The sequence below is a fragment of the Medicago sativa genome, chromosome 5 (assembly GCF_051527215.1).
Source record: "Medicago sativa cultivar Bolivia chromosome 5, Bolivia_mono, whole genome shotgun sequence".
Taxonomy (NCBI): Eukaryota; Viridiplantae; Streptophyta; class Magnoliopsida; order Fabales; family Fabaceae; genus Medicago; species Medicago sativa.
The window spans coordinates 48589306-48602575 of record NC_140753.1 but is presented as its reverse complement, the minus strand read 5'-3'; positions in this window follow the sequence as shown (position 1 = coordinate 48602575).

The window sequence follows — 13270 nt, the reverse complement described above, 5'->3', positions numbered from 1 at the left end:
AGAACAAAAATGAAAGAAAAAGAAAAATTGTCATGCAAAATATACACAAAAATGGTGTATGAAAAAAAAATGAAAATGAATGATGAAAAAGGGACAAAACATTGAAAATCCGAGTAACTTCAAACTCGATTGTCCCTAAATGTTAAGAATATTCTCTAGTACCTTTGCATTGATTGTTATTCCACAAGGTGAATGAATGAAGAATTGAATTTTGTGCTTTAACTTCCGTAGGAATGCCTAACTCAAATTTTGTGTAGCCTACTTATCCAAATATATCCCACCTTTCACCTAAGCCCCGTTATAACCCTAAAGTCCTCAAAAGTGTGAAATGATGTTTAGAAACTTTTCAAGTGTATGGTAATATGTAGACCTGCATGTCAACTGGTAGAACCCTATTTCATATTTTTGCGTGGAGTTGTGAATTGGTGGATGCGAACAAGTCAAACTAGCTCATCTTTAGCTAGAAGGAGAATGAACTTTTGGGTACTATCGTTTTGTCAGGTAACTGTTATTTTACTGTCGTTTGTCACTGTTGCAAGCAAAGTCCTTGAGGACAAGGAATGGTTTAAGTTTGGGGTTGTGATGACATGTTGTCATTACGTAATTTTTAGGACTTATTGTGACATTTTGATAGAGTTCTCATGCAATTTATACTGTTCTGGAGTGCAAAAAGCTGAAATATTGAAGTCTGTACAAAGCAAATCGCGCCACGCCAATTTACAGCCTTGCCACGATTCTGGAAGCGAAATTACAACATCCCTGTTTGATGAAAATCGCGGCACGCCAATATACAAGGCGCGACGCGATTTTGACGGGTCAGGCCCATGACTTCTATAAATACTGCACTCAATTTGAAGAACAAGGGTTACGATTTTGGAGAGCAAAGTGCGATTTTGAGACATCGGAGACGGCTAGAAGGGCGATTTCTTCAACCTTTTACCAATTCATGTATGTTTTAATTATTTCATTGATTATGCTATTTGTAAACTCGATTATGAGTAGCTAAATCTCTTAGAGATTAGATCCGAGATGAATCTTTGTAACCCTAATTGACACATGTTGCTGTGAAACTCTATTTTGTTTATGAATTCAATTCTAGTTTATTCAATTCAATTGTTCTTAATGCTTTTTATATCTTGATCACATATAACTTGATTTTGTGAGAACGAATGACCACTGACCATGGCTTTCGACTTAGACCTAATTGAATTGTTCTAATAAACAGGGTTAGTCTAGGAATAGATAATCGTTTGTTAGTGATAATAGGTTAACGTTCGGTAAAACCTTCAAGAATTATTAGACCACCTAAGGAATCCTTCAAGAATTATTAGACCACCTAAGGAATTAGGGGTTGTAGTTTAAGAAGAGGGTCCTAACTCAAGGGATTGATTAGGGCTATTTTGTTAATCATCGTAAATTAGAAGATGATTCATAACAAATAGGTGTAGTAGACCAATTAGGGGAACTTAGAGGATTCGAAGGATCTGATCTCATCTCTCTCCATATTTTCTTAATCAAATCTTTATTTTTTGTTACTTGATTTAATTAAAATCAAACCAAATCTACTGCCTAGTGGCAAAACAAAATAAACTTTTATACATCCTATTTTTATAACGCGATTGAATTATTGAAGTTAAAAACAGTCCTCATGGGATCGATATTTTTACTACTTCGATAGTATTTGGTGCACTTGCCAAACGTCTATCAGGTACGGGCCATAATGGCCTACTATAACGATCAACGGATCCTCATCAATCAATGTGCTTCCTATAACTTAATCTTTACGAACCTACTCAACGTTATTGGTTTGACGGATGAAGACTTATACATATAAAGGTTGTCCCCCTGAAGCTTTCAACGAGTCATGTTCACATGCAGAACCTATGTCACTCGATAAAGATGACGACGAGGACGAGCCCAACCTTTGGAGGTTAGGAAGAAGATATGACGACTCATTCCCGATGGAAAATTCACCGAAATACTGATGTGCAATGACCCCACGAAGGTTTTCCATATTGGGGATTACATGCTAAATGATATAATGCAACAGTTAATGTAATGCCTACCGTAAAACGCAAATCTATTCATGTAGACCGTGAAAGAGATGTCAGAGATAGATCCAAATATAGAAGGCAACAAATTGGAAGTAAACAAACAAACCCTCATTATGGCACAAAAACAAAATATTCAGAGTACAACCAAATTCTTATGGATTCCTTAGAGCAAGACAAAATATCTTTCATGACCACCTTAGATAACTTCTGCTACTAAGTGATGCCCTTTTTTCTAAAGAATGGTGAGGAAAAATACTAAAGAATGATGAATAATGTGTTCGAAGAACAAATTAGAAAAATGTAAGAACTCTACATTGATGACATGATTATAAAATCAATTGAAGAATTAGACCAAACGTTTCATCTTCGGGTAGTATTTGAAGAGGTCCAAAAACACAACATGCACCTTAATCCCAAAAAAATGCACATTGGAGTCAGGGCAGGGAAGTTCCTATAGGCTTCTACTTGATGGAGTGAGGTATCAAAGTCAACCCAAATAAGTGCCAACCTGTGATTGTCATGGAAGCACCCAGATCCAAACACTTAATTCAACGCCTCAATGGGATGCCCACGACCCTTTCTAGGTTTACTTCTCGGTTCACTAAACATGTTCTCTCTTTCTACAAGCTATTGAGGAAAAATTCCAAGTTTGAGTGCTCTAGAGAATGCAAAGGAAGCATTAACGAAACTAAATTAAGTGTTGTCACAACCATGGGCGGATTTACCGCCCGGCGAGCCTAGGCACGCGCCCGGGCTCAGCGGCGGATCTTCTCTTAGACCTATGGAATCATGGTATCACCCAGTGTTTCCATGTACATGATATCTAATTCCATATACATATGATATCTAACGTAATTAATTATTACATATAAGTTTCTTTGAGTCTCGGTGGTGATGTCCCGTGTTCGAGTCCTACTTCTCCATTTTTTTAAACTTCTATTATATTATATTTTTTATTTTTTAATTTTATATTAAAATAAATGTTCTTGAGGGGGAATCCCGTGTTCGAGTCCTACTTCTCCATTTTTTTAAACTTCTATTATATTATATTTTTTATTTTTTAATTTTATATTAAAATAAATGTTCTTGAGGGGGAATCGAACACGCACCCCTACACTGGGTTCTAGTAAAATCTGACTACTAGACCAGTTAATGTTTTCGGTTATTGTTTTCAACAGCTAAATATATATTCCACTAAAATTAGTTTAATCAATATAATAAAGTATTATAATCAATATCATTGGAATTAAAAATTGATTATTATAATCAATTTTTAGAATAAATTCTTGAAGTGACTTAACTAGAATAATTCTCCTTAACTATGAACTATTATACCATTCACCCAAACCAAACTCAATACTCACAGAAACCAAAATTTATATATACTCCATTGCTCATTTAATTTATGGTAACAAAATTTGAATCACTATTCATAATAGCTTATTAGACAAAATGACATAAATATCAAGTTACATGCTTACAATCACTTCATAAGTCCGTAAGAAAGAATTGTTACCAACAAGATCAACGATGTGTAGTTCAATGACTTGATGATATGTTACACCGAGCGGGAGATATTCAAGTTATTTGATGATGTTGATATTATTCGAACATTCACCGCAAAGAGGTCTCAGAAAAGGCATTTACCTTCTAATTTTATTTAGCACACTATTGACATGTTATGTTACATCTCTCTTATTTCAAATTGTTTTTTTATCGACAAAATGACGAGCCTCTTTTATTTCGATTTATGATTATTTATATATTATGTCACATGTAAATTTGCGGTCAAAATTTTGCCTAGGCTCGATAAAATTCCTGGCTCCGCCACTGTTCTCAACCATGGATACTGACTCGGCCCAACCAAGATGAGACATTGTTCCTATACCTTTCAATCTCAGCATAAACATACGATGTTGCCCTCATTAGAGAAACATAGGATGGGTTGAATCTGGTCTAATTCATTGGGAAGGTTTTACAAGGGTTGAAGACACATTACCAAAATAAAGTTGCCTTAGCATTTTTGTCGGCATCCAAAAAACTCAGAAAATATTTAGTCGCCTTGCCGATAGTTTTTCGAAACGACATCCCCTGAAGCATGTATTGTTTTGCCCAGATCTAGCCGGATGAATGACAAAATATGCCTTGGAGCTATTAGAGTTTGACATATGATATGAATCACTGAAGGCCCACATGGCTCATATCCTGTAAAACTTCATAACGGATATGGTTATGTGAGAATCGGTACAATCTCATAGATAGGTCGTATTTACTGATGGATCGTCAAATATCAAAATGTGCGGGGCAAAAATCCTCCTAGGAAATTGCGAATGTATTGAAATCCAATTGTCCCTCCCTTCAATTCAAATTTATGGCCACCAACAACAATTCAAAATATGAAGCATGCTTGGTGGGACTCTGGCTCATAATGGAATTTGGAGCAAAAGAGGTACTGCTTAGGTCCGACTCGCAAGCAGTAATCTCCAAGATCAATAGAGAATATGAAGCCAGGGTCACGATGATGTAAAAATACTCTCTAGTGAATAAAACTGCCAAAATGTTAAGAACCTTAAAGTTCAAACATATTCCCCGAGATTTTTTGTTGAAGGAAGATGAGTTGTCCAAGCTATCCAGCTCTTTGAAGAAGGGACGAAACAAAACGGTCATCCATAAAACCTTGTCCAAGCCCATCGTAGAGGTATAGGAAATTAGAACCCAAACTCTCACCAATTGGTCGACCCCGTTGGTAGAATACCTTTGGGATGATGCATTACCCACAAACTAGAACAAGGCTTCCCACATTAGACGCATTCTTTTTCTTCAATCAAAGGATGACTATAGTGAAGAGGGCAACTGCCCTATTTGGAAGTACCCGGGTCCGTCCCTTACTTTTTACTAAAATAATTAATTAGTTCTTTACTAAAAAGAACTAATGAGTTTTTAGTATATATGGTACTATATAATTACAAGAGCAATGGGTGGCAACTGCCCCTTTTTGGAAGTACCCGGGTCCGTCCCTGCCAATGAAACACATTAATGGGTCATGAACCAATTGAATCACATGGAAATAATATGAATATGAAACAACCTGACGATGACTAATCTACCAGCAATAATCCAAACCATGATATAGAGAAAAAATCTCAGCACATATGATACAAAGCAAAATAAGTATATAATTTGTTACAATATGATGAAAATTTATATTATAGTTGTTATATTATTGGTATCAGTGAAAAAGATAAAATATATATATCTATATTTTTAATCTAAATCAAAATATATTTATACCTACACTTTTATTAAAAAACAAAATTACATAAAAACTATTATTCGTAATTTATATACGTGATAAAAAGGACGGACATCAGTGCTCGTTTCAACGCTTGTGTGACGTAATATTAGTGTGGCAATTCTTTCCATTTTAAAAGCGTACAACCCAACAAACCATCGAATTTCATATAGAACAATGGAACTGCCATTCCCGGTAGGCCATTGGACGGCTATGCATGAATAAGTTAATAGGAAATCCAAAAATTTTAGTAGCAATCAGCAAAATATATATGTAACAAAACAATAGTATATATATACTGCAATAAATAATTTATTCCCACATATTTTATGAGTGTGTATATATATACACGGATCATTTTTTAGAACCATTAGTTTCATATTTATGAGTCAAAATGTGTATAAATATAGTTTGGGCTACAGGAACGCTGATTGTTATTTGTTTTTATTTTTTTACAAAACCAATGGTCTAATGTAAATATTGTATTTTAGGGTAACAACGATGTAAAAAAAAAGTTCCGCGTATTGTTATACGTGAAAAGTGCATCAATTAAAAGTCAATGGCAGGAGGATCTGCTTATATAGAAATTGCATGTTTTGTAATGACCAGTACGCCTTACAAAGAAATAAAAAAAAAACGACTTACAAACAATACACAACTTTAGTTTTCTAAATTATAGCAACAACAATTCTAAAACATAACCAATGATCATACTTTTTGAAAAACTTCATGATACACATTTGTGGTCTCCTTGCAAACATTATTATCTTCAAACATTTTCTAGAAGTAACTCGAGATACAGCGACATAGAGTTGTCCATGCGTGAACACGGGCTTAGGAAGATAAACTTCCACTCGAGATAAAGATTGACCCTGACTTTTATTCATTGTCATTGCAAAACAAAGTGTCAATGAAAATTGTCCGTGCCTGAATTTGAAGGGTAGTCCTGGATCACTCGGAATAAGATTCATTCTGGGAATGAATACCCTGGTACCTGCCCTTTTTCCTGTAATTACGGTAGCAGCTATCGTGCTCTTACCTAGATGTGTAACTGTTAGCCTCGTATCATTACGCAGTTCATTTGCTTGATCGATGTTTCTCAATGATAAGCTAGTGTGATACCCATGCTAAGCACGGGAAATTAACGTACTTATTTTTTTACTCAAGGAATTAATGTTTTATAAAATACTATTTTAAATTGAAAACTAATTCACATAAAGTTAGAGAGTATTTAAGTTATTTGATATATAAATCAGTATAAATTTAAAATAACTTTAATATAAATTATATTGTTTTTTTGACAAAAACTATAACTTGTAATATTGGTAGTTTTTGTAAAAAATATTTTATAGTTGTATTAAGATATTTACTTTTATAAATATAAAGTATATATGTAGTTTACAACTATATATATTTTTTAAATTATTACTTTTATCCTAACCAATAAATTGTTTCGGAGGTTGAGGAGCTCAAATAATTTGAGTTAAGGAATAAGGAGTTGAAGGTACTGGGTCAAACTCAAACGAAGGAGTAAATATTAATCTAACAACTAATTACTAACATTTGTCATTAGAAAAAGGACAATTGTTTGAATCTCTCCAACATGATAATATTTGCCCCAGGAATATATTACATTGACATTTAAAAAAAAAATTACTATTGTCAAATTCACCTTTTGAAGATATAGATACACTTCGAACCCGTACCGAATGCATAAATATACTAATATGAAACATGCAAGCCTCTAAATATTATCCATACTTTTGAGATATTTTGTAACTTTTAGTCACTGTAATCATTACCCTAGTTTGAAATTGACTAATTAGCTTACAAAGAGGTCAATTTGATATCAAATATGGTGTTGGGTGTTTTCCTACCTCAAATGGATTGGATTAATAAAAATTGATGGATATGAATTTCTGGCAGTAGGGGCGGGTTCAGGTTTGAGGATGAAATTTCTCCAAGACTTTATTTATCCTTCAATAGATATATTTTCAAGCTCAGCTTCCTTTTGTCTCATCCATTTCAACACTTGTTTTACCTCGTGTTCTTGAATCTGATGATAGTAGTTATAGCTTCTATCCTCCTCTCTGATGTCTATCATGTTCGAGTATGTGTATATATATATATATATATATATATATATATATATATATATATATATATATCACAACCTTTATTAAATAAGTTTTGAAAATACTACTTCTATTTACCTTTTATATCTCTTTCCTGAACAATAAATTTACCATCTTCCTTTTTAATACACTTCACTTGATCCATATATGTTTTCTTTCTTAGTTGTCCCTTAGCAAGAATATATATAAACTTTTCTCTCTCATTGATGTGTAAGGTTTGGTACGACGCATCAAAAGCTTGTGTTCTTGCTGCGTTCAATGCCTTCTTAGACCCTTTCTTAGCTCTCTTATAATTTTCCTAAAAATTTGTACTTGTACACATATACCGCACTTTAAAATACCCCCTTTTGATTCTCACTTTAATTTGAACATGTTAGTGCCACCAAGATTCTTTACTCCTAGCTAGTTCCAAAACCTATTAATTCTCCTAGCGTCTTTTTTACAACCTTCCTTTAAAGTTTTTGTAGGAAAACACTTTGTGTTTTCATCCTTTAAGTGCCACCATTTGATCCTTGTATCCCAATTGTGGTATCTCCTCTTCTCTCTTCTCTTAACCCTTGCATCAATAACCAATACTATATGTTGGATAGTCAAACTCCATGTAGGTAAAACTTTAAGTTCAAACAAATCATTCTGTCAAAATTACTAATAAGAAATAAATCTATCTGAAAACATGACATCTCACTCTTGTATGTAATCAGACTCCTTGTTATTTTCATAAAGTAAGATTAAAAGATAACAAAAAAATCTAGGATGGATTTACCCTATGCATTTATCTCCGCAAAGCTATACCCTTATTCAAGTCTTCAAAACTTATCAAACACTCCTTACATGCCCATTTAGATCCTCTCCTAGAAAAATATTTTCTTCTTGTGGTATATCTTGAATTAAGCCTTTCAAATCCTTCCAAAATTTTACATTAGGATATTCTTCCAACCCTACCTAAGATTCATAAACACTAATAACAATAAAGTTATCTTATTTCCTTTCAAATAATATTTAAAGATGTCTTATTCAACTGCAAATTTGTGGGCTACAATCCAATCTTCTATCCTCTTTACATCTACAATATCCTTTTTCCATTATTTATCCACAATAATGCCTACACCATTTCTTGATCCAACTTTTCCAGTGTACTAATGCTTAAATCTTGAACTATCTAATTCTTTCGCCTTTTCAGCCACCTCTTTAGTTTCTTGTTGGCACATAAAATTATTCTTCCTCCTAGTCACAGCGTCAACTATTTCCATATATTTTCAAGTAAGGGTGCCTTTATTCCATGTTCTAAAACAGGTTCTGCTCTCGTGAACTAACTTCTTTACTCACATTCATTCACAAAGATGTTGAGACCCTTGCTTATATTTTACTGCAGCTAAGCGGCGATGTATCCACCCTTTCTCATTTAACATTGTACTATACAACGCGTTTCTTCTATGAACTGACCTAGTGTTCACACTGTTAATACGCGGCCCATGTCATAGAGATTCAAAGTGTTTAAATTATATTCTAAGTGTTCAAATTTTAAACATTAGAATCTAGTCCAAGTCTTGAAGTTTTTATAATATAGAATGTCATTTAATTATATATATTTTTAAGATTTTTTAAAAAAGTTATGTGTAATTATTTGTTGATCCAACCTAACGAAACTTCATTGCATCGGGTAATAGATTACAATGAAACCCGATCCATCCTGTGAACACCTATACAATATTAATGTAAAATATTAAACAAATATCGTTTAATTTAGGAAAAAAAATTAAACTAATAAAAAATATTAATGTAAAATATATACCTAGAATGATACATATATCGTTTAATTTAGGATATATATTATAAAAAATACCTTGAAGGGTGAATATTTTGAATCGTAGGATAATCCGTCTAGGATATAAAAGGGTGATGTTTATTTGGTTCTTGTAACAAACAACAGATGTCTATATTTTTTTGTCGATAATAAATTTAATCTCGTTTTTTTTAATTATACCATCTTCTATTTTATTTATTAAAATTAAAATATTAACAGTGTTTGAAAATATATGTAACACTTCAATCGCATTAAAAGTTTTGGTAAATAATAATGTCTATTGAATAGTAAATATTTACTCATTAATCGTTTCCTTGGAAAAAATATTAGCTTTAAAAATTGTGGTTAACTTTTTTTTTTTGAAAGAAAGTTGTGGTTAACTATAATGCAATAATTGTGCTTTAATTTTTTTTTTAAAGGAATTGTGCTCTAACTTTTTTTTTTTTTGAATTGTGCTTTAACTTAAAATGCAAAGTTAGATGGGCATATTTTAATTGCTAAATGGATAGCACGGCCATGAGAAAAAAAATGGACATTTAACGTGTACCATATATCCTAAATGGATTATCAATATCATTATGAATAAAATAGTTCGACATAAATGGATAGTCCATTTTAATTCAACATAAAACTCATTTTGCTCTTGACTTATAAAAAAAAAAATCAACATAAAACGGTTCAATAACTTCTTTTTGACAAAAAAAAACGGTTCAATAACATTTTTTTTGTTGAAGGATAGTATTTTATATTGTTTTATTTTAATGATAGTATTTTACTCTTTTCAGTGAAGATTATTACCATCGGATCAAACAAAATGGTATGGAAAAAAAACCAATCTTGATAATTTTGATTATAGATGGAACTGTTTTCAATTTTAACGTTAAATATTATTAAAAAACTAAAATTGAAAATCATAAAAAAAATCTAAAATTCAACAAAAATTTGAACAAATCACTAATAATGTAAACTACTAAAAAGTTCAAAATTTTAAAATCAAAACTGCAAGCCAATTTTATTGATTCATTAAAACCATTTCTAAAGATTTAGAAAGTTTGTCTCTATTCATGTCCCACACAAAGTCATAGGGCGAAGGATTTGAACCATGATGTTCCATGTATGTTAAAAAGAAGATCTATAATTGTATTTTGATGCTCATTAATTTCGTTGAATAACAAATTACAAAGAAGCAGATAACAAATTTCTATAACATACCATAAGATCTTATCAATATTATAATATTAAGAAAAAATTCATAATGAACATATGACAATTCTTACAACATTTTTTCGTAGATGCACATCAAAGTTGAAAGTACAACATAATCACTAATCTATAGAAACACTACTATTTGGAATGCGAAATATCTATCAATTACAAAACAGATTATATCTCTAAAACCAATTAGATGAATAGTCGTACAAAAGAATAATCATTGTTTAAAAAACTAATAAAATACATCTATTCCAATCAAAGAGTTTAATCCAATTTCTTCAGAGTTCACACAATCTGTTGATTCTTTCATCACATTCAACGTTTGAGATCCACTTCTGCAACAACTAAATAGAAAGTGAATAAAGATCAAGAATAATTGACGGAGAAAAACATAGAGAAGTTTGTTTATAATTGTTGTACCCATGAAAAAAATATTAGAAATTGATCCGGTCTTAAGAATTAGATCTAAGAAGAAAAAAAATAAGAATAAGTAAAAATGAATAAAATAAGAAAATGATCTCGAGAAAATTTTCAAAATTTTAGTATGAATCTCGAAATTGAGTGAGAATGTTGAAACCAAAAAGCACAATGTATAGCAGTAATATGAAAATTGTGAGTTGTAACTTAAAATGGTGTAAAAAGTGCGAGCCTCAAACACAATATTTAGAGCCAACATGTATGAAGCAATCACAAAAAAGATCCCATGGATGTAGTAATTGACAATTAAATGGTACATTAATTATCAACAATTTGTATGATTTTAGGGGAAACAAATATTCATGATGTACATCTCTATTTAATTTTTATATTTAAATGTATAAAAAATTGTAAATGCGTTCAAAAACCAAATGTATAATTTTTTTCATGAATATAGAAAATAATTTGACTAATATTAATTAATTATGAAAACGACATAGCTCATGTTGTCAAGTAAAAAATTTAACATCCTTGCTTTAATATCATAAAAAAAAATGAGACGAAAGGTGTACTAATTTTAATGTAGTATAACAACGTCATTAATATGTCAAAACAAAATAAACAATGTCATTAAAGCCTTTTACATAAACAACGAAGATATTTTGTAGGCTTCTGCTTAATAAAACGGTCTATATTACTCCATCCATAAATATCTTTAAATATCTTTAATAATCTATTAATAAAAATTATGAAAATTTGGTATTTTAAAAATATTAATCGAAACGAATCCAACAAATATTTTTTTTTTAAACAAACCCAACATCTTATATGCTATATTTTGTGTTTATATATTAGTATAAAATATGATCAAATTATATTACGTAAACAATACATTCTCTCAAAAAATTACATAAACAATACATATTTTTAAATTATGTCATTTAAAATGGGACGGAGTACTTTTTTTTTTACCGGTTTATATTACTACTTAGTATTACTTATTTGCAGTCATCTCTCATTAATGCACTTAAATAACTGCACTATTTTACGGGGTTATATCATATTTGATATTAGTACAGTCTATTTTTTTTTTGAGCAACTATTGCAGTCTATTTTAAAAAAAAATTAAGGTACGAATAATAATATATAATAGGGCAATAGAACAATTATGATAAAAATGGAGTTTGCTACAATTGAATTAATCTAAAATTACTAAATATAATAAATTTGTTCCTGATGTAAACATTATGTTAAGGTATAAATAATAAATCCACAAATTTAAGCTAAAAAAATTCTAAGAAAATCAACCACATGATTCGACCATTGATACTTCAAATTTCTTTATGTGAACGACATATATCGGGAACGAATTCAATGAGCATCATATTCGATTGAATCAAAAAAATAATAAAACAAACAAAAAGATGAACAACGAAAAAACAAAGGAAAAAACTAAACAAACAGAAAGAGAGGCAAGGTTGTGATGTGAAAATTGGTGAAGCCATAGGTCTAATTTATAGTGATTTTCAGAGGGTAATTTGGTAAAGTAAATAGATCTAATTTAGCATGAGAGTAATTACACGCGGTCGTTTTTAATTTTCGGTTACATATATTCCCTAACATAAGCCTCACTATTTTGTTTTGGCTGCCCTTTTTAATCAGTTTTATTTCATCGATTTGCAATTTTTTCGGTTGACTTCTATTTTTTTTTCGGTTGACTTCTATATCCCTTACATATGGTCTTTCCTTTTATTTTATTTTGAGGGGAAAGTCTTTCCTTATTATTAAGAGTAATTATTAGTCCTATTTAAGTCCTTTCTTTTTTGAGTACTTCTGTAATGATGAAAATTTAAAAGAGTAATTGTTAAATAATTTCTTACCTTTTCTTAAACATATTATTACCTTTAATTGGGGGAATGACAATTAAATGCACATCAATTCGTATTGATGTACACGTTCTAAATGAAAATAAAGAATCACGTTGCATATTTTTATGTTAGAATATGCACAAAATAAGACAAAAAACAAATAAGAACAAAAGTAAATAAATATCATGCGAATTTTCATTTAAATACAAATAAATATAAATATCATTTACTCAAAAAAAAACAACTAAAGAACAAAGTAATCTCCCTAAAAAAAAAGTTTATAAATAATCCAAATTTCCAAAAAAAGAAATTTGTTCCGTCTATTTCTTGAAGTTCAATGTGGAAGCAAATGCAACATTTTCTACTGATTATAATAAAGTTTGAATAAACATCTGTTAAAGATATGAATTGGAACTGTTTATTGAGCTAAAACATGTTATTGGAACCTATTTAGTTCCTGCGAATCCCAAAACTTCAATCAAACAACA